This window comes from Brachyhypopomus gauderio, chromosome 5 (assembly GCF_052324685.1).
Source record: "Brachyhypopomus gauderio isolate BG-103 chromosome 5, BGAUD_0.2, whole genome shotgun sequence".
In the NCBI taxonomy this organism is placed as follows: Eukaryota; Metazoa; Chordata; class Actinopteri; order Gymnotiformes; family Hypopomidae; genus Brachyhypopomus; species Brachyhypopomus gauderio.
In genome coordinates, this window is record NC_135215.1 from 25906283 (window position 1) to 25925681 (window position 19399).

The 19399-nt window shown below is 40.3% G+C and overlaps 29 non-coding genes and 40 pseudogenes across 29 annotated transcripts; all 69 read left to right on the top strand.

Moving 5' to 3' along the window:
- The first annotated feature begins 17 nt into the window (after positions 1-17).
- On the top strand, positions 18-136 carry LOC143515833 (5S ribosomal RNA). The gene has a single exon (XR_013131392.1). It is a non-coding gene; the product is annotated as a 5S ribosomal RNA (ribosomal RNA).
- A 704-nt stretch (positions 137-840) lies between these two features.
- Positions 841-959, top strand: LOC143515976 (5S ribosomal RNA). Its single transcript, XR_013131530.1, has one exon. It is a non-coding gene; the product is annotated as a 5S ribosomal RNA (ribosomal RNA).
- Positions 960-1066: 107 nt separating this feature from the next.
- Positions 1067-1185, top strand: LOC143516102 (5S ribosomal RNA; annotated as a pseudogene).
- A 127-nt stretch (positions 1186-1312) lies between these two features.
- Positions 1313-1431, top strand: LOC143515835 (5S ribosomal RNA). The gene has a single exon (XR_013131394.1). It is a non-coding gene; the product is annotated as a 5S ribosomal RNA (ribosomal RNA).
- A 213-nt stretch (positions 1432-1644) lies between these two features.
- LOC143515517 (5S ribosomal RNA) lies at positions 1645-1763 on the top strand (annotated as a pseudogene).
- Positions 1764-1889: 126 nt separating this feature from the next.
- LOC143515518 (5S ribosomal RNA) lies at positions 1890-2008 on the top strand (annotated as a pseudogene).
- A 127-nt stretch (positions 2009-2135) lies between these two features.
- LOC143515977 (5S ribosomal RNA) lies at positions 2136-2254 on the top strand. The gene has a single exon (XR_013131531.1). It is a non-coding gene; the product is annotated as a 5S ribosomal RNA (ribosomal RNA).
- Positions 2255-2361: 107 nt separating this feature from the next.
- LOC143515384 (5S ribosomal RNA) lies at positions 2362-2480 on the top strand (annotated as a pseudogene).
- A 127-nt stretch (positions 2481-2607) lies between these two features.
- On the top strand, positions 2608-2726 carry LOC143515886 (5S ribosomal RNA). Its single transcript, XR_013131444.1, has one exon. It is a non-coding gene; the product is annotated as a 5S ribosomal RNA (ribosomal RNA).
- A 214-nt stretch (positions 2727-2940) lies between these two features.
- LOC143515519 (5S ribosomal RNA) lies at positions 2941-3059 on the top strand (annotated as a pseudogene).
- Positions 3060-3186: 127 nt separating this feature from the next.
- Positions 3187-3305, top strand: LOC143515978 (5S ribosomal RNA). Its single transcript, XR_013131532.1, has one exon. It is a non-coding gene; the product is annotated as a 5S ribosomal RNA (ribosomal RNA).
- A 105-nt stretch (positions 3306-3410) lies between these two features.
- On the top strand, positions 3411-3529 carry LOC143516103 (5S ribosomal RNA; annotated as a pseudogene).
- A 127-nt stretch (positions 3530-3656) lies between these two features.
- On the top strand, positions 3657-3775 carry LOC143515836 (5S ribosomal RNA). The gene has a single exon (XR_013131395.1). It is a non-coding gene; the product is annotated as a 5S ribosomal RNA (ribosomal RNA).
- A 214-nt stretch (positions 3776-3989) lies between these two features.
- Positions 3990-4108, top strand: LOC143515520 (5S ribosomal RNA; annotated as a pseudogene).
- Positions 4109-4235: 127 nt separating this feature from the next.
- On the top strand, positions 4236-4354 carry LOC143515837 (5S ribosomal RNA). Its single transcript, XR_013131396.1, has one exon. It is a non-coding gene; the product is annotated as a 5S ribosomal RNA (ribosomal RNA).
- A 214-nt stretch (positions 4355-4568) lies between these two features.
- LOC143516039 (5S ribosomal RNA) lies at positions 4569-4687 on the top strand (annotated as a pseudogene).
- Positions 4688-4813: 126 nt separating this feature from the next.
- On the top strand, positions 4814-4932 carry LOC143515521 (5S ribosomal RNA; annotated as a pseudogene).
- A 126-nt stretch (positions 4933-5058) lies between these two features.
- On the top strand, positions 5059-5177 carry LOC143515523 (5S ribosomal RNA; annotated as a pseudogene).
- Positions 5178-5304: 127 nt separating this feature from the next.
- On the top strand, positions 5305-5423 carry LOC143515838 (5S ribosomal RNA). The gene has a single exon (XR_013131397.1). It is a non-coding gene; the product is annotated as a 5S ribosomal RNA (ribosomal RNA).
- A 214-nt stretch (positions 5424-5637) lies between these two features.
- LOC143515524 (5S ribosomal RNA) lies at positions 5638-5756 on the top strand (annotated as a pseudogene).
- Positions 5757-5883: 127 nt separating this feature from the next.
- On the top strand, positions 5884-6002 carry LOC143515839 (5S ribosomal RNA). Its single transcript, XR_013131398.1, has one exon. It is a non-coding gene; the product is annotated as a 5S ribosomal RNA (ribosomal RNA).
- A 214-nt stretch (positions 6003-6216) lies between these two features.
- Positions 6217-6335, top strand: LOC143516040 (5S ribosomal RNA; annotated as a pseudogene).
- A 126-nt stretch (positions 6336-6461) lies between these two features.
- Positions 6462-6580, top strand: LOC143515525 (5S ribosomal RNA; annotated as a pseudogene).
- Positions 6581-6706: 126 nt separating this feature from the next.
- On the top strand, positions 6707-6825 carry LOC143515526 (5S ribosomal RNA; annotated as a pseudogene).
- A 127-nt stretch (positions 6826-6952) lies between these two features.
- LOC143515980 (5S ribosomal RNA) lies at positions 6953-7071 on the top strand. The gene has a single exon (XR_013131533.1). It is a non-coding gene; the product is annotated as a 5S ribosomal RNA (ribosomal RNA).
- A 107-nt stretch (positions 7072-7178) lies between these two features.
- Positions 7179-7297, top strand: LOC143515385 (5S ribosomal RNA; annotated as a pseudogene).
- A 127-nt stretch (positions 7298-7424) lies between these two features.
- Positions 7425-7543, top strand: LOC143515887 (5S ribosomal RNA). The gene has a single exon (XR_013131445.1). It is a non-coding gene; the product is annotated as a 5S ribosomal RNA (ribosomal RNA).
- A 214-nt stretch (positions 7544-7757) lies between these two features.
- Positions 7758-7876, top strand: LOC143515527 (5S ribosomal RNA; annotated as a pseudogene).
- A 127-nt stretch (positions 7877-8003) lies between these two features.
- LOC143515981 (5S ribosomal RNA) lies at positions 8004-8122 on the top strand. Its single transcript, XR_013131534.1, has one exon. It is a non-coding gene; the product is annotated as a 5S ribosomal RNA (ribosomal RNA).
- A 107-nt stretch (positions 8123-8229) lies between these two features.
- LOC143516105 (5S ribosomal RNA) lies at positions 8230-8348 on the top strand (annotated as a pseudogene).
- Positions 8349-8475: 127 nt separating this feature from the next.
- Positions 8476-8594, top strand: LOC143515840 (5S ribosomal RNA). Its single transcript, XR_013131399.1, has one exon. It is a non-coding gene; the product is annotated as a 5S ribosomal RNA (ribosomal RNA).
- A 214-nt stretch (positions 8595-8808) lies between these two features.
- On the top strand, positions 8809-8927 carry LOC143516041 (5S ribosomal RNA; annotated as a pseudogene).
- A 126-nt stretch (positions 8928-9053) lies between these two features.
- Positions 9054-9172, top strand: LOC143515529 (5S ribosomal RNA; annotated as a pseudogene).
- Positions 9173-9298: 126 nt separating this feature from the next.
- On the top strand, positions 9299-9417 carry LOC143515530 (5S ribosomal RNA; annotated as a pseudogene).
- A 127-nt stretch (positions 9418-9544) lies between these two features.
- On the top strand, positions 9545-9663 carry LOC143515841 (5S ribosomal RNA). The gene has a single exon (XR_013131400.1). It is a non-coding gene; the product is annotated as a 5S ribosomal RNA (ribosomal RNA).
- Positions 9664-9877: 214 nt separating this feature from the next.
- Positions 9878-9996, top strand: LOC143515531 (5S ribosomal RNA; annotated as a pseudogene).
- Positions 9997-10122: 126 nt separating this feature from the next.
- Positions 10123-10241, top strand: LOC143515532 (5S ribosomal RNA; annotated as a pseudogene).
- Positions 10242-10368: 127 nt separating this feature from the next.
- On the top strand, positions 10369-10487 carry LOC143515842 (5S ribosomal RNA). Its single transcript, XR_013131401.1, has one exon. It is a non-coding gene; the product is annotated as a 5S ribosomal RNA (ribosomal RNA).
- A 214-nt stretch (positions 10488-10701) lies between these two features.
- On the top strand, positions 10702-10820 carry LOC143515533 (5S ribosomal RNA; annotated as a pseudogene).
- A 127-nt stretch (positions 10821-10947) lies between these two features.
- On the top strand, positions 10948-11066 carry LOC143515843 (5S ribosomal RNA). Its single transcript, XR_013131402.1, has one exon. It is a non-coding gene; the product is annotated as a 5S ribosomal RNA (ribosomal RNA).
- Positions 11067-11280: 214 nt separating this feature from the next.
- LOC143516042 (5S ribosomal RNA) lies at positions 11281-11399 on the top strand (annotated as a pseudogene).
- A 126-nt stretch (positions 11400-11525) lies between these two features.
- LOC143515534 (5S ribosomal RNA) lies at positions 11526-11644 on the top strand (annotated as a pseudogene).
- A 126-nt stretch (positions 11645-11770) lies between these two features.
- LOC143515535 (5S ribosomal RNA) lies at positions 11771-11889 on the top strand (annotated as a pseudogene).
- A 127-nt stretch (positions 11890-12016) lies between these two features.
- Positions 12017-12135, top strand: LOC143515844 (5S ribosomal RNA). The gene has a single exon (XR_013131403.1). It is a non-coding gene; the product is annotated as a 5S ribosomal RNA (ribosomal RNA).
- A 214-nt stretch (positions 12136-12349) lies between these two features.
- On the top strand, positions 12350-12468 carry LOC143515536 (5S ribosomal RNA; annotated as a pseudogene).
- A 126-nt stretch (positions 12469-12594) lies between these two features.
- LOC143515537 (5S ribosomal RNA) lies at positions 12595-12713 on the top strand (annotated as a pseudogene).
- A 127-nt stretch (positions 12714-12840) lies between these two features.
- Positions 12841-12959, top strand: LOC143515846 (5S ribosomal RNA). Its single transcript, XR_013131405.1, has one exon. It is a non-coding gene; the product is annotated as a 5S ribosomal RNA (ribosomal RNA).
- Positions 12960-13067: 108 nt separating this feature from the next.
- LOC143516003 (5S ribosomal RNA) lies at positions 13068-13186 on the top strand (annotated as a pseudogene).
- Positions 13187-13312: 126 nt separating this feature from the next.
- On the top strand, positions 13313-13431 carry LOC143516044 (5S ribosomal RNA; annotated as a pseudogene).
- A 127-nt stretch (positions 13432-13558) lies between these two features.
- Positions 13559-13677, top strand: LOC143515888 (5S ribosomal RNA). The gene has a single exon (XR_013131446.1). It is a non-coding gene; the product is annotated as a 5S ribosomal RNA (ribosomal RNA).
- Positions 13678-13785: 108 nt separating this feature from the next.
- On the top strand, positions 13786-13904 carry LOC143516006 (5S ribosomal RNA; annotated as a pseudogene).
- A 126-nt stretch (positions 13905-14030) lies between these two features.
- LOC143515539 (5S ribosomal RNA) lies at positions 14031-14149 on the top strand (annotated as a pseudogene).
- A 127-nt stretch (positions 14150-14276) lies between these two features.
- LOC143515847 (5S ribosomal RNA) lies at positions 14277-14395 on the top strand. Its single transcript, XR_013131406.1, has one exon. It is a non-coding gene; the product is annotated as a 5S ribosomal RNA (ribosomal RNA).
- Positions 14396-14609: 214 nt separating this feature from the next.
- On the top strand, positions 14610-14728 carry LOC143515541 (5S ribosomal RNA; annotated as a pseudogene).
- Positions 14729-14855: 127 nt separating this feature from the next.
- On the top strand, positions 14856-14974 carry LOC143515848 (5S ribosomal RNA). The gene has a single exon (XR_013131407.1). It is a non-coding gene; the product is annotated as a 5S ribosomal RNA (ribosomal RNA).
- Positions 14975-15082: 108 nt separating this feature from the next.
- On the top strand, positions 15083-15201 carry LOC143516050 (5S ribosomal RNA; annotated as a pseudogene).
- Positions 15202-15573: 372 nt separating this feature from the next.
- Positions 15574-15692, top strand: LOC143515996 (5S ribosomal RNA). Its single transcript, XR_013131549.1, has one exon. It is a non-coding gene; the product is annotated as a 5S ribosomal RNA (ribosomal RNA).
- A 403-nt stretch (positions 15693-16095) lies between these two features.
- LOC143515889 (5S ribosomal RNA) lies at positions 16096-16214 on the top strand. Its single transcript, XR_013131447.1, has one exon. It is a non-coding gene; the product is annotated as a 5S ribosomal RNA (ribosomal RNA).
- A 108-nt stretch (positions 16215-16322) lies between these two features.
- On the top strand, positions 16323-16441 carry LOC143515542 (5S ribosomal RNA; annotated as a pseudogene).
- A 127-nt stretch (positions 16442-16568) lies between these two features.
- Positions 16569-16687, top strand: LOC143515849 (5S ribosomal RNA). The gene has a single exon (XR_013131408.1). It is a non-coding gene; the product is annotated as a 5S ribosomal RNA (ribosomal RNA).
- A 354-nt stretch (positions 16688-17041) lies between these two features.
- On the top strand, positions 17042-17160 carry LOC143515850 (5S ribosomal RNA). The gene has a single exon (XR_013131409.1). It is a non-coding gene; the product is annotated as a 5S ribosomal RNA (ribosomal RNA).
- Positions 17161-17374: 214 nt separating this feature from the next.
- On the top strand, positions 17375-17493 carry LOC143515543 (5S ribosomal RNA; annotated as a pseudogene).
- A 127-nt stretch (positions 17494-17620) lies between these two features.
- Positions 17621-17739, top strand: LOC143515851 (5S ribosomal RNA). The gene has a single exon (XR_013131410.1). It is a non-coding gene; the product is annotated as a 5S ribosomal RNA (ribosomal RNA).
- A 214-nt stretch (positions 17740-17953) lies between these two features.
- LOC143516045 (5S ribosomal RNA) lies at positions 17954-18072 on the top strand (annotated as a pseudogene).
- A 126-nt stretch (positions 18073-18198) lies between these two features.
- LOC143515544 (5S ribosomal RNA) lies at positions 18199-18317 on the top strand (annotated as a pseudogene).
- Positions 18318-18443: 126 nt separating this feature from the next.
- Positions 18444-18562, top strand: LOC143515545 (5S ribosomal RNA; annotated as a pseudogene).
- Positions 18563-18689: 127 nt separating this feature from the next.
- LOC143515982 (5S ribosomal RNA) lies at positions 18690-18808 on the top strand. The gene has a single exon (XR_013131535.1). It is a non-coding gene; the product is annotated as a 5S ribosomal RNA (ribosomal RNA).
- Positions 18809-18915: 107 nt separating this feature from the next.
- LOC143515387 (5S ribosomal RNA) lies at positions 18916-19034 on the top strand (annotated as a pseudogene).
- A 127-nt stretch (positions 19035-19161) lies between these two features.
- Positions 19162-19280, top strand: LOC143515891 (5S ribosomal RNA). The gene has a single exon (XR_013131449.1). It is a non-coding gene; the product is annotated as a 5S ribosomal RNA (ribosomal RNA).
- The last annotated feature ends 119 nt before the right edge of the window (positions 19281-19399 follow it).

Consider the following 19399-nt stretch of genomic DNA (forward strand, 5'->3'; position numbering starts at 1 on the left):
CTTTGCATTGTTTTACGGCTTACGGCCACACCAGCCTGAAAACGCCCGATCTCATTTGACCTCGGAAGCTAAGCTCGTTTGGGCCTGGTTAGTACTTGGATGGGAGACCACCTGGGAATACCAGGTGCTGTAAGCCTATTAGATTTAATTATCAAGCTAAATAGGTTTGGGCCAGGTTAATACTTGTATGGGAGACAGCTTGGGAATACCAGGTGCTGTGTGACTTTTATAGTTGAGTTGCTGTTTACATTCAATTAGCAAGCTTAAATGTGTTCTGCAAAAAAACTAGCAATTTCTGTTGTTCAGGTTTTGCTCTTGTTATAATTAGATAATCTTTGCATTGTTTTATGGCTTGCGGCCACACCAGCCTGAAAACGCCCGATCTCATTTGACCTCGGAAGCTAAATAGCTTTTGGCCAGGTTAATACTTGTATGGGGGACAGCTTGGGAATACCAGGTGCAGTGTGACTTTTATAGTTGAGTTGCTGTTTACATTCAATTAGCAAGCTTAAATGTGTTCTGCAAAAAACTAGCAATTTCTGTTGTTCAGGTTTTGCTCTTGTTATAATTAGATAATCTTTGCATTGTTTTATGGCTTACGGCCACACCAGCCTGAAAACGCCCGATTTCATTTGACCTAGGAAGCTAAATAGGTTTAGGCCAGGTTAATACTTATATGGGAGACAGCTTGGGAATACCAGGTGCTGTGTGACTTTTATAGTTGAGTTGCTATTTACATTCAATTAGCAAGCTTAAAGGTGTTCTGCAAAAAAAACTAGCAATGTCTGTTGTTCAGGTTTTGCTCTCATTATAAATAGGTCATCTTTGCATTGTTTTACGGCTTACGGCCACACCAGCCTGAAAACGCCCGATCTCATTTGACCTCGGAAGCTAAGCTCGTTTGGGCCTGGTTAGTACTTGGATGGGAGACCACCTGGGAATACCAGGTACTGTAAGCCTATTAGATTTAATTATCAAGCTTAAATGTGTTCTGCAAAAATCTAGCAATTTCTGTTGTTCAGGTTTTGCTCTTGTTATAATTAGATAATCTTTGCATTGTTTTATGGCTTACGGCCACACCAGCCTGAAAACGCCCGATCCTATTTGACCTAGGAAGCTAAATAGGTTTAGGCCAGGTTAATACTTGTATGGGAGACAGCTTGGGAATACCAGGTGCTGTGTGACTTTTATAGTTGAGTTGCTATTTACATTCAATTAGCAAGCTTAAAGGTGTTCTGCAAAAAAAACTAGCAATGTCTGTTGTTCAGGTTTTGCTCTCATTATAAATAGGTCATCTTTGCATTGTTTTACGGCTTACGGCCACACCAGCCTGAAAACGCCCGATCTCATTTGACCTCGGAAGCTAAGCTCGTTTGGGCCTGGTTAGTACTTGGATGGGAGACCACCTGGGAATACCAGGTGCTGTAAGCCTATTAGATTTAATTATCAAGCTAAATAGGTTTGGGCCAGGTTAATACTTGTATGGGAGACAGCTTGGGAATACCAGGTGCTGTGTGACTTTTATAGTTGAGTTGCTGTTTACATTCAATTAGCAAGCTTAAATGTGTTCTGCAAAAAACTAGCAATTTCTGTTGTTCAGGTTTTGCTCTTGTTATAATTAGATAATCTTTGCATTGTTTTATGGCTTACGGCCACACCAGCCTGAAAACGCCCGATTTCATTTGACCTAGGAAGCTAAATAGGTTTAGGCCAGGTTAATACTTGTATGGGAGACAGCTTGGGAATACCAGGTGCTGTGTGACTTTTATAGTTGAGTTGCTGTTTACATTCAATTAGCAAGCTTAAATGTGTTCTGCAAAAAAACTAGCAATTTCTGTTGTTCAGGTTTTGCTCTTGTTATAATTAGATAATCTTTGCATTGTTTTATGGCTTACGGCCACACCAGCCTGAAAACGCCCGATTTCATTTGACCTAGGAAGCTAAATAGGTTTAGGCCAGGTTAATACTTGTATGGGAGACAGCTTGGGAATACCAGGTGCTGTGTGACTTTTATAGTTGAGTTGCTATTTACATTCAATTAGCAAGCTTAAAGGTGTTCTGCAAAAAAAACTAGCAATGTCTGTTGTTCAGGTTTTGCTCTCATTATAAATAGGTCATCTTTGCATTGTTTTACGGCTTACGGCCACACCAGCCTGAAAACGCCCGATCTCATTTGACCTCGGAAGCTAAGCTCGTTTGGGCCTGGTTAGTACTTGGATGGGAGACCACCTGGGAATACCAGGTACTGTAAGCCTATTAGATTTAATTATCAAGCTTAAATGTGTTCTGCAAAAATCTAGCAATTTCTGTTGTTCAGGTTTTGCTCTTGTTATAATTAGATAATCTTTGCATTGTTTTATGGCTTACAGCCACACCAGCCTGAAAACGCCCGATCCTATTTGACCTAGGAAGCTAAATAGGTTTAGGCCAGGTTAATACTTGTATGGGAGACAGCTTGGGAATACCAGGTGCTGTGTGACTTTTATAGTTGAGTTGCTATTTACATTCAATTAGCAAGCTTAAAGGTGTTCTGCAAAAAAAACTAGCAATGTCTGTTGTTCAGGTTTTGCTCTCATTATAAATAGGTCATCTTTGCATTGTTTTATGGCTTACGGCCACACCAGCCTGAAAACGCCCGATCTCATTTGACCTCGGAAGCTAAGCTTGTTTGGGCCTGGTTAGTACTTGGATGGGAGACCACCTGGGAATACCAGGTGCTGTAAGCCTATTAGATTTAATTATCAAGCTAAATAGGTTTGGGCCAGGTTAATACTTGTATGGGAGACAGCTTGGGAATACCAGGTGCTGTGTGACTTTTATAGTTGAGTTGCTGTTTACATTCAATTAGCAAGCTTAAATGTGTTCTGCAAAAAAACTAGCAATTTCTGTTGTTCAGGTTTTGCTCTTGTTATAATTAGATAATCTTTGCATTGTTTTATGGCTTACGGCCACACCAGCCTGAAAACGCCCGATTTCATTTGACCTAGGAAGCTAAATAGGTTTAGGCCAGGTTAATACTTGTATGGGAGACAGCTTGGGAATACCAGGTGCTGTGTGACTTTTATAGTTGAGTTGCTATTTACATTCAATTAGCAAGCTTAAAGGTGTTCTGCAAAAAAAACTAGCAATGTCTGTTGTTCAGGTTTTGCTCTCATTATAAATAGGTCATCTTTGCATTGTTTTACGGCTTACGGCCACACCAGCCTGAAAACGCCCGATCTCATTTGACCTCGGAAGCTAAGCTCGTTTGGGCCTGGTTAGTACTTGGATGGGAGACCACCTGGGAATACCAGGTACTGTAAGCCTATTAGATTTAATTATCAAGCTTAAATGTGTTCTGCAAAAATCTAGCAATTTCTGTTGTTCAGGTTTTGCTCGTTATAATTAGATAATCTTTGCATTGTTTTATGGCTTACGGCCACACCAGCCTGAAAACGCCCGATCCTATTTGACCTAGGAAGCTAAATAGGTTTAGGCCAGGTTAATACTTGTATGGGAGACAGCTTGGGAATACCAGGTGCTGTGTGACTTTTATAGTTGAGTTGCTATTTACATTCAATTAGCAAGCTTAAAGGTGTTCTGCAAAAAAAACTAGCAATGTCTGTTGTTCAGGTTTTGCTCTCATTATAAATAGGTCATCTTTGCATTGTTTTACGGCTTACGGCCACACCAGCCTGAAAACGCCCGATCTCATTTGACCTCGGAAGCTAAGCTCGTTTGGGCCTGGTTAGTACTTGGATGGGAGACCACCTGGGAATACCAGGTGCTGTAAGCCTATTAGATTTAATTATCAAGCTAAATAGGTTTGGGCCAGGTTAATACTTGTATGGGAGACAGCTTGGGAATGCCAGGTGCTGTGTGACTTTTATAGTTGAGTTGCTGTTTACATTCAATTAGCAAGCTTAAATGTGTTCTGCAAAAAAACTAGCAATTTCTGTTGTTCAGGTTTTGCTCTTGTTATAATTAGATAATCTTTGCATTGTTTTATGGCTTACGGCCACACCAGCCTGAAAACGCCCGATTTCATTTGACCTAGGAAGCTAAATAGGTTTAGGCCAGGTTAATACTTGTATGGGAGACAGCTTGGGAATACCAGGTGCTGTGTGACTTTTATAGTTGAGTTGCTATTTACATTCAATTAGCAAGCTTAAAGGTGTTCTGCAAAAAAAACTAGCAATGTCTGTTGTTCAGGTTTTGCTCTCATTATAAATAGGTCATCTTTGCATTGTTTTACGGCTTACGGCCACACCAGCCTGAAAACGCCCGATCTCATTTGACCTCGGAAGCTAAGCTCGTTTGGGCCTGGTTAGTACTTGGATGGGAGACCACCTGGGAATACCAGGTGCTGTAAGCCTATTAGATTTAATTATCAAGCTAAATAGGTTTGGGCCAGGTTAATACTTGTATGGGAGACAGCTTGGGAATACCAGGTGCTGTGTGACTTTTATAGTTGAGTTGCTGTTTACATTCAATTAGCAAGCTTAAATGTGTTCTGCAAAAAAACTAGCAATTTCTGTTGTTCAGGTTTTGCTCTTGTTATAATTAGATAATCTTTGCATTGTTTTATGGCTTGCGGCCACACCAGCCTGAAAACGCCCGATCTCATTTGACCTCGGAAGCTAAATAGGTTTTGGCCAGGTTAATACTTGTATGGGGGACAGCTTGGGAATACCAGGTGCTGTGTGACTTTTATAGTTGAGTTGCTGTTTACATTCAATTAGCAAGCTTAAATGTGTTCTGCAAAAAAACTAGCAATTTCTGTTGTTCAGGTTTTGCTCTTGTTATAATTAGATAATCTTTGCATTGTTTTATGGCTTACGGCCACACCAGCCTGAAAACGCCCGATTTCATTTGACCTAGGAAGCTAAATAGGTTTAGGCCAGGTTAATACTTGTATGGGAGACAGCTTGGGAATACCAGGTGCTGTGTGACTTTTATAGTTGAGTTGCTGTTTACATTCAATTAGCAAGCTTAAATGTGTTCTGCAAAAAAACTAGCAATTTCTGTTGTTCAGGTTTTGCTCTTGTTATAATTAGATAATCTTTGCATTGTTTTATGGCTTACGGCCACACCAGCCTGAAAACGCCCGATTTCATTTGACCTAGGAAGCTAAATAGGTTTAGGCCAGGTTAATACTTGTATGGGAGACAGCTTGGGAATACCAGGTGCTGTGTGACTTTTATAGTTGAGTTGCTATTTACATTCAATTAGCAAGCTTAAAGGTGTTCTGCAAAAAAAACTAGCAATGTCTGTTGTTCAGGTTTTGCTCTCATTATAAATAGGTCATCTTTGCATTGTTTTACGGCTTACGGCCACACCAGCCTGAAAACGCCCGATCTCATTTGACCTCGGAAGCTAAGCTCGTTTGGGCCTGGTTAGTACTTGGATGGGAGACCACCTGGGAATACCAGGTGCTGTAAGCCTATTAGATTTAATTATCAAGCTAAATAGGTTTGGGCCAGGTTAATACTTGTATGGGAGACAGCTTGGGAATGCCAGGTGCTGTGTGACTTTTATAGTTGAGTTGCTGTTTACATTCAATTAGCAAGCTTAAATGTGTTCTGCAAAAAAACTAGCAATTTCTGTTGTTCAGGTTTTGCTCTTGTTATAATTAGATAATCTTTGCATTGTTTTATGGCTTACGGCCACACCAGCCTGAAAACGCCCGATTTCATTTGACCTAGGAAGCTAAATAGGTTTAGGCCAGGTTAATACTTGTATGGGAGACAGCTTGGGAATACCAGGTGCTGTGTGACTTTTATAGTTGAGTTGCTATTTACATTCAATTAGCAAGCTTAAAGGTGTTCTGCAAAAAAAACTAGCAATGTCTGTTGTTCAGGTTTTGCTCTCATTATAAATAGGTCATCTTTGCATTGTTTTACGGCTTACGGCCACACCAGCCTGAAAACGCCCGATCTCATTTGACCTCGGAAGCTAAGCTCGTTTGGGCCTGGTTAGTACTTGGATGGGAGACCACCTGGGAATACCAGGTGCTGTAAGCCTATTAGATTTAATTATCAAGCTAAATAGGTTTGGGCCAGGTTAATACTTGTATGGGAGACAGCTTGGGAATACCAGGTGCTGTGTGACTTTTATAGTTGAGTTGCTGTTTACATTCAATTAGCAAGCTTAAATGTGTTCTGCAAAAAAACTAGCAATTTCTGTTGTTCAGGTTTTGCTCTTGTTATAATTAGATAATCTTTGCATTGTTTTATGGCTTGCGGCCACACCAGCCTGAAAACGCCCGATCTCATTTGACCTCGGAAGCTAAATAGGTTTTGGCCAGGTTAATACTTGTATGGGGGACAGCTTGGGAATACCAGGTGCTGTGTGACTTTTATAGTTGAGTTGCTGTTTACATTCAATTAGCAAGCTTAAATGTGTTCTGCAAAAAAACTAGCAATTTCTGTTGTTCAGGTTTTGCTCTTGTTATAATTAGATAATCTTTGCATTGTTTTATGGCTTACGGCCACACCAGCCTGAAAACGCCCGATTTCATTTGACCTAGGAAGCTAAATAGGTTTAGGCCAGGTTAATACTTGTATGGGAGACAGCTTGGGAATACCAGGTGCTGTGTGACTTTTATAGTTGAGTTGCTGTTTACATTCAATTAGCAAGCTTAAATGTGTTCTGCAAAAAAACTAGCAATTTCTGTTGTTCAGGTTTTGCTCTTGTTATAATTAGATAATCTTTGCATTGTTTTATGGCTTACGGCCACACCAGCCTGAAAACGCCCGATTTCATTTGACCTAGGAAGCTAAATAGGTTTAGGCCAGGTTAATACTTGTATGGGAGACAGCTTGGGAATACCAGGTGCTGTGTGACTTTTATAGTTGAGTTGCTATTTACATTCAATTAGCAAGCTTAAAGGTGTTCTGCAAAAAAAACTAGCAATGTCTGTTGTTCAGGTTTTGCTCTCATTATAAATAGGTCATCTTTGCATTGTTTTACGGCTTACGGCCACACCAGCCTGAAAACGCCCGATCTCATTTGACCTCGGAAGCTAAGCTCGTTTGGGCCTGGTTAGTACTTGGATGGGAGACCACCTGGGAATACCAGGTACTGTAAGCCTATTAGATTTAATTATCAAGCTTAAATGTGTTCTGCAAAAATCTAGCAATTTCTGTTGTTCAGGTTTTGCTCTTGTTATAATTAGATAATCTTTGCATTGTTTTATGGCTTACAGCCACACCAGCCTGAAAACGCCCGATCCTATTTGACCTAGGAAGCTAAATAGGTTTAGGCCAGGTTAATACTTGTATGGGAGACAGCTTGGGAATACCAGGTGCTGTGTGACTTTTATAGTTGAGTTGCTATTTACATTCAATTAGCAAGCTTAAAGGTGTTCTGCAAAAAAAACTAGCAATGTCTGTTGTTCAGGTTTTGCTCTCATTATAAATAGGTCATCTTTGCATTGTTTTATGGCTTACGGCCACACCAGCCTGAAAACGCCCGATCTCATTTGACCTCGGAAGCTAAGCTTGTTTGGGCCTGGTTAGTACTTGGATGGGAGACCACCTGGGAATACCAGGTGCTGTAAGCCTATTAGATTTAATTATCAAGCTAAATAGGTTTGGGCCAGGTTAATACTTGTATGGGAGACAGCTTGGGAATACCAGGTGCTGTGTGACTTTTATAGTTGAGTTGCTGTTTACATTCAATTAGCAAGCTTAAATGTGTTCTGCAAAAAAACTAGCAATTTCTGTTGTTCAGGTTTTGCTCTTGTTATAATTAGATAATCTTTGCATTGTTTTATGGCTTACGGCCACACCAGCCTGAAAACGCCCGATTTCATTTGACCTAGGAAGCTAAATAGGTTTAGGCCAGGTTAATACTTGTATGGGAGACAGCTTGGGAATACCAGGTGCTGTGTGACTTTTATAGTTGAGTTGCTATTTACATTCAATTAGCAAGCTTAAAGGTGTTCTGCAAAAAAAACTAGCAATGTCTGTTGTTCAGGTTTTGCTCTCATTATAAATAGGTCATCTTTGCATTGTTTTACGGCTTACGGCCACACCAGCCTGAAAACGCCCGATCTCATTTGACCTCGGAAGCTAAGCTCGTTTGGGCCTGGTTAGTACTTGGATGGGAGACCACCTGGGAATACCAGGTACTGTAAGCCTATTAGATTTAATTATCAAGCTTAAATGTGTTCTGCAAAAATCTAGCAATTTCTGTTGTTCAGGTTTTGCTCTTGTTATAATTAGATAATCTTTGCATTGTTTTATGGCTTACGGCCACACCAGCCTGAAAACGCCCGATCCTATTTGACCTAGGAAGCTAAATAGGTTTAGGCCAGGTTAATACTTGTATGGGAGACAGCTTGGGAATACCAGGTGCTGTGTGACTTTTATAGTTGAGTTGCTATTTACATTCAATTAGCAAGCTTAAAGGTGTTCTGCAAAAAAAACTAGCAATGTCTGTTGTTCAGGTTTTGCTCTCATTATAAATAGGTCATCTTTGCATTGTTTTACGGCTTACGGCCACACCAGCCTGAAAACGCCCGATCTCATTTGACCTCGGAAGCTAAGCTCGTTTGGGCCTGGTTAGTACTTGGATGGGAGACCACCTGGGAATACCAGGTGCTGTAAGCCTATTAGATTTAATTATCAAGCTAAATAGGTTTGGGCCAGGTTAATACTTGTATGGGAGACAGCTTGGGAATACCAGGTGCTGTGTGACTTTTATAGTTGAGTTGCTGTTTACATTCAATTAGCAAGCTTAAATGTGTTCTGCAAAAAAACTAGCAATTTCTGTTGTTCAGGTTTTGCTCTTGTTATAATTAGATAATCTTTGCATTGTTTTATGGCTTGCGGCCACACCAGCCTGAAAACGCCCGATCTCATTTGACCTCGGAAGCTAAATAGGTTTTGGCCAGGTTAATACTTGTATGGGGGACAGCTTGGGAATACCAGGTGCTGTGTGACTTTTATAGTTGAGTTGCTGTTTACATTCAATTAGCAAGCTTAAATGTGTTCTGCAAAAAAACTAGCAATTTCTGTTGTTCAGGTTTTGCTCTTGTTATAATTAGATAATCTTTGCATTGTTTTATGGCTTACGGCCACACCAGCCTGAAAACGCCCGATTTCATTTGACCTAGGAAGCTAAATAGGTTTAGGCCAGGTTAATACTTGTATGGGAGACAGCTTGGGAATACCAGGTGCTGTGTGACTTTTATAGTTGAGTTGCTGTTTACATTCAATTAGCAAGCTTAAATGTGTTCTGCAAAAAAACTAGCAATTTCTGTTGTTCAGGTTTTGCTCTTGTTATAATTAGATAATCTTTGCATTGTTTTATGGCTTACGGCCACACCAGCCTGAAAACGCCCGATTTCATTTGACCTAGGAAGCTAAATAGGTTTAGGCCAGGTTAATACTTGTATGGGAGACAGCTTGGGAATACCAGGTGCTGTGTGACTTTTATAGTTGAGTTGCTATTTACATTCAATTAGCAAGCTTAAAGGTGTTCTGCAAAAAAAACTAGCAATGTCTGTTGTTCAGGTTTTGCTCTCATTATAAATAGGTCATCTTTGCATTGTTTTACGGCTTACGGCCACACCAGCCTGAAAACGCCCGATCTCATTTGACCTCGGAAGCTAAGCTCGTTTGGGCCTGGTTAGTACTTGGATGGGAGACCACCTGGGAATACCAGGTGCTGTAAGCCTATTAGATTTAATTATCAAGCTAAATAGGTTTGGGCCAGGTTAATACTTGTATGGGAGACAGCTTGGGAATGCCAGGTGCTGTGTGACTTTTATAGTTGAGTTGCTGTTTACATTCAATTAGCAAGCTTAAATGTGTTCTGCAAAAAAACTAGCAATTTCTGTTGTTCAGGTTTTGCTCTTGTTATAATTAGATAATCTTTGCATTGTTTTATGGCTTACGGCCACACCAGCCTGAAAACGCCCGATTTCATTTGACCTAGGAAGCTAAATAGGTTTAGGCCAGGTTAATACTTGTATGGGAGACAGCTTGGGAATACCAGGTGCTGTGTGACTTTTATAGTTGAGTTGCTGTTTACATTCAATTAGCAAGCTTAAATGTGTTCTGCAAAAAAACTAGCAATTTCTGTTGTTCAGGTTTTGCTCTTGTTATAATTAGATAATCTTTGCATTGTTTTATGGCTTACGGCCACACCAGCCTGAAAACGCCCGATTTCATTTGACCTAGGAAGCTAAATAGGTTTAGGCCAGGTTAATACTTGTATGGGAGACAGCTTGGGAATACCAGGTGCTGTGTGACTTTTATAGTTGAGTTGCTATTTACATTCAATTAGCAAGCTTAAAGGTGTTCTGCAAAAAAAACTAGCAATGTCTGTTGTTCAGGTTTTGCTCTCATTATAAATAGGTCATCTTTGCATTGTTTTACGGCTTACGGCCACACCAGCCTGAAAACGCCCGATCTCATTTGACCTCGGAAGCTAAGCTCGTTTGGGCCTGGTTAGTACTTGGATGGGAGACCACCTGGGAATACCAGGTGCTGTAAGCCTATTAGATTTAATTATCAAGCTAAATAGGTTTGGGCCAGGTTAATACTTGTATGGGAGACAGCTTGGGAATGCCAGGTGCTGTGTGACTTTTATAGTTGAGTTGCTGTTTACATTCAATTAGCAAGCTTAAATGTGTTCTGCAAAAAAACTAGCAATTTCTGTTGTTCAGGTTTTGCTCTTGTTATAATTAGATAATCTTTGCATTGTTTTATGGCTTACGGCCACACCAGCCTGAAAACGCCCGATTTCATTTGACCTAGGAAGCTAAATAGGTTTAGGCCAGGTTAATACTTGTATGGGAGACAGCTTGGGAATACCAGGTGCTGTGTGACTTTTATAGTTGAGTTGCTATTTACATTCAATTAGCAAGCTTAAAGGTGTTCTGCAAAAAAAACTAGCAATGTCTGTTGTTCAGGTTTTGCTCTCATTATAAATAGGTCATCTTTGCATTGTTTTACGGCTTACGGCCACACCAGCCTGAAAACGCCCGATCTCATTTGACCTCGGAAGCTAAGCTCGTTTGGGCCTGGTTAGTACTTGGATGGGAGACCACCTGGGAATACCAGGTGCTGTAAGCCTATTAGATTTAATTATCAAGCTAAATAGGTTTGGGCCAGGTTAATACTTGTATGGGAGACAGCTTGGGAATACCAGGTGCTGTGTGACTTTTATAGTTGAGTTGCTGTTTACATTCAATTAGCAAGCTTAAATGTGTTCTGCAAAAAAACTAGCAATTTCTGTTGTTCAGGTTTTGCTCTTGTTATAATTAGATAATCTTTGCATTGTTTTATGGCTTGCGGCCACACCAGCCTGAAAACGCCCGATCTCATTTGACCTCGGAAGCTAAATAGGTTTTGGCCAGGTTAATACTTGTATGGGGGACAGCTTGGGAATACCAGGTGCTGTGTGACTTTTATAGTTGAGTTGCTGTTTACATTCAATTAGCAAGCTTAAATGTGTTCTGCAAAAAAACTAGCAATTTCTGTTGTTCAGGTTTTGCTCTTGTTATAATTAGATAATCTTTGCATTGTTTTATGGCTTACGGCCACACCAGCCTGAAAACGCCCGATTTCATTTGACCTAGGAAGCTAAATAGGTTTAGGCCAGGTTAATACTTGTATGGGAGACAGCTTGGGAATACCAGGTGCTGTGTGACTTTTATAGTTGAGTTGCTGTTTACATTCAATTAGCAAGCTTAAATGTGTTCTGCAAAAAAACTAGCAATTTCTGTTGTTCAGGTTTTGCTCTTGTTATAATTAGATAATCTTTGCATTGTTTTATGGCTTACGGCCACACCAGCCTGAAAACGCCCGATTTCATTTGACCTAGGAAGCTAAATAGGTTTAGGCCAGGTTAATACTTGTATGGGAGACAGCTTGGGAATACCAGGTGCTGTGTGACTTTTATAGTTGAGTTGCTATTTACATTCAATTAGCAAGCTTAAAGGTGTTCTGCAAAAAAAACTAGCAATGTCTGTTGTTCAGGTTTTGCTCTCATTATAAATAGGTCATCTTTGCATTGTTTTACGGCTTACGGCCACACCAGCCTGAAAACGCCCGATCTCATTTGACCTCGGAAGCTAAGCTCGTTTGGGCCTGGTTAGTACTTGGATGGGAGACCACCTGGGAATACCAGGTGCTGTAAGCCTATTAGATTTAATTATCAAGCTAAATAGGTTTGGGCCAGGTTAATACTTGTATGGGAGACAGCTTGGGAATACCAGGTGCTGTGTGACTTTTATAGTTGAGTTGCTGTTTACATTCAATTAGCAAGCTTAAATGTGTTCTGCAAAAAAACTAGCAATTTCTGTTGTTCAGGTTTTGCTCTTGTTATAATTAGATAATCTTTGCATTGTTTTATGGCTTACGGCCACACCAGCCTGAAAACGCCCGATTTCATTTGACCTAGGAAGCTAAATAGGTTTAGGCCAGGTTAATACTTGTATGGGAGACAGCTTGGGAATACCAGGTGCTGTGTGACTTTTATAGTTGAGTTGCTGTTTACATTCAATTAGCAAGCTTAAATGTGTTCTGCAAAAAAACTAGCAATTTCTGTTGTTCAGGTTTTGCTCTTGTTATAATTAGATAATCTTTGCATTGTTTTATGGCTTACGGCCACACCAGCCTGAAAACGCCCGATTTCATTTGACCTAGGAAGCTAAATAGGTTTAGGCCAGGTTAATACTTGTATGGGAGACAGCTTGGGAATACCAGGTGCTGTGTGACTTTTATAGTTGAGTTGCTATTTACATTCAATTAGCAAGCTTAAAGGTGTTCTGCAAAAAAAACTAGCAATGTCTGTTGTTCAGGTTTTGCTCTCATTATAAATAGGTCATCTTTGCATTCTTTTACGGCTTACGGCCACACCAGCCTGAAAACGCCCGATCTCATTTGACCTCGGAAGCTAAGCTCGTTTGGGCCTGGTTAGTACTTGGATGGGAGACCACCTGGGAATACCAGGTGCTGTAAGCCAATTAGATTTAATTATCAAGCTTAAATGTGTTCTGCAAAAAAACTAGCAATTTCTGTTGTTCAGGTTTTGCTCTTGTTATAATTAGATAATCTTTGCATTGTTTTATGGCTTACGGCCACACCAGCCTGAAAACGCCCGATCTCATTTGACCTAGGAAGCTAAATAGGTTTGGGCCAGGTTAATACTTGTATGGGAGACAGCTTGGGAATACCAGGTGCTGTGTGACTTTTATAGTTGAGTTGCTGTTTACATTCAATTAGCAAGCTTAAATGTGTTCTGCAAAAAAACTAGCAATTTCTGTTGTTCAGGTTTTGCTCTTGTTATAATTAGATAATCTTTGCATTGTTTTATGGCTTGCGGCCACACCAGCCTGAAAACGCCCGATCTCATTTGACCTCGGAAGCTAAATAGGTTTTGGCCAGGTTAATACTTGTATGGGGGACAGCTTGGGAATACCAGGTGCTGTGTGACTTTTATAGTTGAGTTGCTATTTACATTCAATTAGCAAGCTTAAAGGTGTTCTGCAAAACAAACTAGCAATGTCTGTTGTTCAGGTTTTGCTCTCATTATAAATAGGTCATCTTTGCATTCTTTTACGGCTTACGGCCACACCAGCCTGAAAACGCCCGATCTCATTTGACCTCGGAAGCTAAGCTTGTTTGGGCCTGGTTAGTACTTGGATGGGAGACCACCTGGGAATACCAGGTGCTGTAAGCCAATTAGATTTAATTATCAAGCTTAAATGTGTTCTGCAAAAAAACTAGCAATTTCTGTTGTTCAGGTTTTGCTCTTGTTATAATTAGATAATCTTTGCATTGTTTTACGGCTTACGGCCACACCAACCTGAAAACGCCCGATCTCATTTGAAATAGGAAGCTAAATAGGTTTGGGCCAGGTTAATACTTGTATGGGAGACAGCTTGGGAATACCAGGTGCTGTGTGACTTTTATAGTTGAGTTGCTGTTTACATTCAATTAGCAAGCTTAAATGTGTTCTGCAAAAAAACTAGCAATTTCTGTTGTTCAGGTTTTGCTCTTGTTATAATTAGAAAATCTTTGCATTGTTTTATGGCTTACGGCCACACCAGCCTGAAAACGCCCGATTTCATTTGACCTAGGAAGCTAAATAGGTTTAGGCCAGGTTAATACTTGTATGGGAGACAGCTTGGGAATACCAGGTGCTGTGTGACTTTTATAGTTGAGTTGCTATTTACATTCAATTAGCAAGCTTAAAGGTGTTCTGCAAAAAAAACTAGCAATGTCTGTTGTTCAGGTTTTGCTCTCATTATAAATAGGTCATCTTTGCATTGTTTTACGGCTTACGGCCACACCAGCCTGAAAACGCCCGATCTCATTTGACCTCGGAAGCTAAGCTCGTTTGGGCCTGGTTAGTACTTGGATGGGAGACCACCTGGGAATACCAGGTGCTGTAAGCCTATTAGATTTAATTATCAAGCTAAATAGCTTTGGGCCAGGTTAATACTTGTATGGGAGACAGCTTGGGAATACCAGGTGCTGTGTGACTTTTATAGTTGAGTTGCTGTTTACATTCAATTAGCAAGCTTAAATGTGTTCTGCAAAAAAACTAGCAATTTCTGTTGTTCAGGTTTTGCTCTTGTTATAATTAGATAATCTTTGCATTGTTTTATGGCTTACGGCCACACCAGCCTGAAAACGCCCGATTTCATTTGACCTAGGAAGCTAAATAGGTTTAGGCCAGGTTAATACTTGTATGGGAGACAGCTTGGGAATACCAGGTGCTGTGTGACTTTTATAGTTGAGTTGCTATTTACATTCAATTAGCAAGCTTAAAGGTGTTCTGCAAAAAAAACTAGCAATGTCTGTTGTTCAGGTTTTGCTCTCATTATAAATAGGTCATCTTTGCATTGTTTTACGGCTTACGGCCACACCAGCCTGAAAACGCCCGATCTCATTTGACCTCGGAAGCTAAGCTCGTTTGGGCCTGGTTAGTACTTGGATGGGAGACCACCTGGGAATACCAGGTGCTGTAAGCCAATTAGATTTAATTATCAAGCTTAAATGTGTTCTGCAAAAAAACTAGCAATTTCTGTTGTTCAGGTTTTGCTCTTGTTATAATTAGATAATCTTTGCATTGTTTTACGGCTTACGGCCACACCAACCTGAAAACGCCCGATCTCATTTGAAATAGGAAGCTAAATAGGTTTGGGCCAGGTTAATACTTGTAAGGGAGACAGCTTGGGAATACCAGGTGCTGTGTGACTTTTATAGTTGAGTTGCTGTTTACATTCAATTAGCAAGCTTAAATGTGTTCTGCAAAAAAACTAGCAATTTCTGTTGTTCAGGTTTTGCTCTTGTTATAATTAGATAATCTTTGCATTGTTTTATGGCTTACGGCCACACCAGCCTGAAAACGCCCGATCTTATTTGACCTAGGAAGCTAAATAGGTTTAGGCCAGGTTAATACTTGTATGGGAGACAGCTTGGGAATACCAGGTGCTGTGTGACTTTTATAGTTGAGTTGCTATTTACATTCAATTAGCATGCTTAAAGGTGTTCTGCAAAAAAAACTAGCAATGTCTGTTGTTCAGGTTTTGCTCTCATTATAAATAGGTCATCTTTGCATTGTTTTACGGCATATGGCCACACCAGCCTGAAAACGCCTGATCTCATTTGACCTCGGAAGCTAAGCTCGTTTGGGCCTGGTTAGTACTTGTATGGGAGACCACCTGGGAATACCAGGTGCTGTAAGCCTATTAAATTTAATTATCAAGCTTAAATGTGTTCTGCAAAAAACTAGCAATTTCTGTTGTTTAGGTTTTGCTCTTGTTATAATTAGATAATCTTTGCATTGTTTTATGGCTTGCGGCCACACCAGCCTTAAAACGCCCGATCTCATTTGACCTCGGAAGCTAAATAGGTTTGGGCCAGGTTAATACTTGTATGGGGGACAGCTTGGGAATACCACGTGCTCGTTTGGGCCTGAGCTCGTTTGGGCCTGGTTAGTACTTGGATGGGAGACCACCTGGGAATACCAGGTGCTGTAAGCCTATTAGATTTAATTATCAAGCTTAAATGTGTTCTGCAAAAATCTAGCAATTTCTGTTGTTCAGGTTTTGCTCTTGTTATAATTAGATAATCTTTGCATTGTTTTATGGCTTACGGCCACACCAGCCTGAAAACGCCCGATCTCATTTGACCTCGGAAGCTAAGCTTGTTTGGGCCTGGTTAGTACTTGGATGGGAGACCACCTGGGAATACCAGGTGCTGTAAGCCTATTAGATTTAATTGTCAAGCTTAAATGTGTTCTGCAAAAAAGCTAGCAATTTCTGTTGTTCATGTTTTGCTCTTGTTATAATTAGATAATCTTTGCATTGTTTTATGGCTTACGGCCACACCAGCCTGAAAACGCCCGATTTCATTTGACCTAGGAAGCTAAATAGGTTTAGGCCAGGTTAATACTTGTATGGGAGACAGCTTGGGAATACCAGGTGCTGTGTGACTTTTATAGTTGAGTTGCTATTTACATTCAATTAGCAAGCTTAAAGGTGTTCTGCAAAAAAAACTAGCAATGTCTGTTGTTCAGGTTTTGCTCTCATTATAAATAGGTCATCTTTGCATTGTTTTATGGCTTACGGCCACACCAGCCTGAAAACGCCCGATCTCATTTGACCTCGGAAGCTAAGCTCGTTTGGGCCTGGTTAGTACTTGGATGGGAGACCACCTGGGAATACCAGGTGCTGTAAGCCTATTAGATTTAATTATCAAGCTTAAATGTGTTCTGCAAAAAAGCTAGCAATTTCTGTTGTTCATGTTTTGCTCTTGTTATAATTAGATAATCTTTGCATTGTTTTATGGTTTACGGCCACACCAGCCTGAAAACGCCCGATTTCATTTGACCTAGGAAGCTAAATAGGTTTAGGCCAGGTTAATACTTGTATGGGAGACAGCTTGGGAATACCAGGTGCTGTGTGACTTTTATAGTTGAGTTGCTATTTACATTCAATTAGCAAGCTTAAAGGTGTTCTGCAAAAAAAACTAGCAATGTCTGTTGTTCAGGTTTTGCTCTCATTATAAATAGGTCATCTTTGCATTGTTTTACGGCTTACGGCCACACCAGCCTGAAAACGCCCGATCTCATTTGACCTCGGAAGCTAAGCTCGTTTGGGCCTGGTTAGTACTTGGATGGGAGACCACCTGGGAATACCAGGTGCTGTAAGCCTATTAGATTTAATTATCAAGCTAAATAGGTTTGGGCCAGGTTAATACTTGTATGGGAGACAGCTTGGGAATGCCAGGTGCTGTGTGACTTTTATAGTTGAGTTGCTGTTTACATTCAATTAGCAAGCTTAAATGTGTTCTGCAAAAAAACTAGCAATTTCTGTTGTTCAGGTTTTGCTCTTGTTATAATTAGATAATCTTTGCATTGTTTTATGGCTTACGGCCACACCAGCCTGAAAACGCCCGATTTCATTTGACCTAGGAAGCTAAATAGGTTTAGGCCAGGTTAATACTTGTATGGGAGACAGCTTGGGAATACCAGGTGCTGTGTGACTTTTATAGTTGAGTTGCTATTTACATTCAATTAGCAAGCTTAAAGGTGTTCTGCAAAAAAAACTAGCAATGTCTGTTGTTCAGGTTTTGCTCTCATTATAAATAGGTCATCTTTGCATTGTTTTACGGCTTACGGCCACACCAGCCTGAAAACGCCCGATCTCATTTGACCTCGGAAGCTAAGCTCGTTTGGGCCTGGTTAGTACTTGGATGGGAGACCACCTGGGAATACCAGGTGCTGTAAGCCTATTAGATTTAATTATCAAGCTAAATAGGTTTGGGCCAGGTTAATACTTGTATGGGAGACAGCTTGGGAATACCAGGTGCTGTGTGACTTTTATAGTTGAGTTGCTGTTTACATTCAATTAGCAAGCTTAAATGTGTTCTGCAAAAAAACTAGCAATTTCTGTTGTTCAGGTTTTGCTCTTGTTATAATTAGATAATCTTTGCATTGTTTTATGGCTTGCGGCCACACCAGCCTGAAAACGCCCGATCTCATTTGACCTCGGAAGCTAAATAGGTTTTGGCCAGGTTAATACTTGTATGGGGGACAGCTTGGGAATACCAGGTGCTGTGTGACTTTTATAGTTGAGTTGCTGTTTACATTCAATTAGCAAGCTTAAATGTGTTCTGCAAAAAAACTAGCAATTTCTGTTGTTCAGGTTTTGCTCTTGTTATAATTAGATAATCTTTGCATTGTTTTATGGCTTACGGCCACACCAGCCTGAAAACGCCCGATTTCATTTGACCTAGGAAGCTAAATAGGTTTAGGCCAGGTTAATACTTGTATGGGAGACAGCTTGGGAATACCAGGTGCTGTGTGACTTTTATAGTTGAGTTGCTGTTTACATTCAATTAGCAAGCTTAAATGTGTTCTGCAAAAAAACTAGCAATTTCTGTTGTTCAGGTTTTGCTCTTGTTATAATTAGATAATCTTTGCATTGTTTTATGGCTTACGGCCACACCAGCCTGAAAACGCCCGATTTCATTTGACCTAGGAAGCTAAATAGGTTTAGGCCAGGTTAATACTTGTATGGGAGACAGCTTGGGAATACCAGGTGCTGTGTGACTTTTATAGTTGAGTTGCTATTTACATTCAATTAGCAAGCTTAAAGGTGTTCTGCAAAAAAAACTAGCAATGTCTGTTGTTCAGGTTTTGCTCTCATTATAAATAGGTCATCTTTGCATTGTTTTACGGCTTACGGCCACACCAGCCTGAAAACGCCCGATCTCATTTGACCTCGGAAGCTAAGCTCGTTTGGGCCTGGTTAGTACTTGGATGGGAGACCACCTGGGAATACCAGGTACTGTAAGCCTATTAGATTTAATTATCAAGCTTAAATGTGTTCTGCAAAAATCTAGCAATTTCTGTTGTTCAGGTTTTGCTCTTGTTATAATTAGATAATCTTTGCATTGTTTTATGGCTTACAGCCACACCAGCCTGAAAACGCCCGATCCTATTTGACCTAGGAAGCTAAATAGGTTTAGGCCAGGTTAATACTTGTATGGGAGACAGCTTGGGAATACCAGGTGCTGTGTGACTTTTATAGTTGAGTTGCTATTTACATTCAATTAGCAAGCTTAAAGGTGTTCTGCAAAAAAAACTAGCAATGTCTGTTGTTCAGGTTTTGCTCTCATTATAAATAGGTCATCTTTGCATTGTTTTATGGCTTACGGCCACACCAGCCTGAAAACGCCCGATCTCATTTGACCTCGGAAGCTAAGCTTGTTTGGGCCTGGTTAGTACTTGGATGGGAGACCACCTGGGAATACCAGGTGCTGTAAGCCTATTAGATTTAATTATCAAGCTAAATAGGTTTGGGCCAGGTTAATACTTGTATGGGAGACAGCTTGGGAATACCAGGTGCTGTGTGACTTTTATAGTTGAGTTGCTGTTTACATTCAAT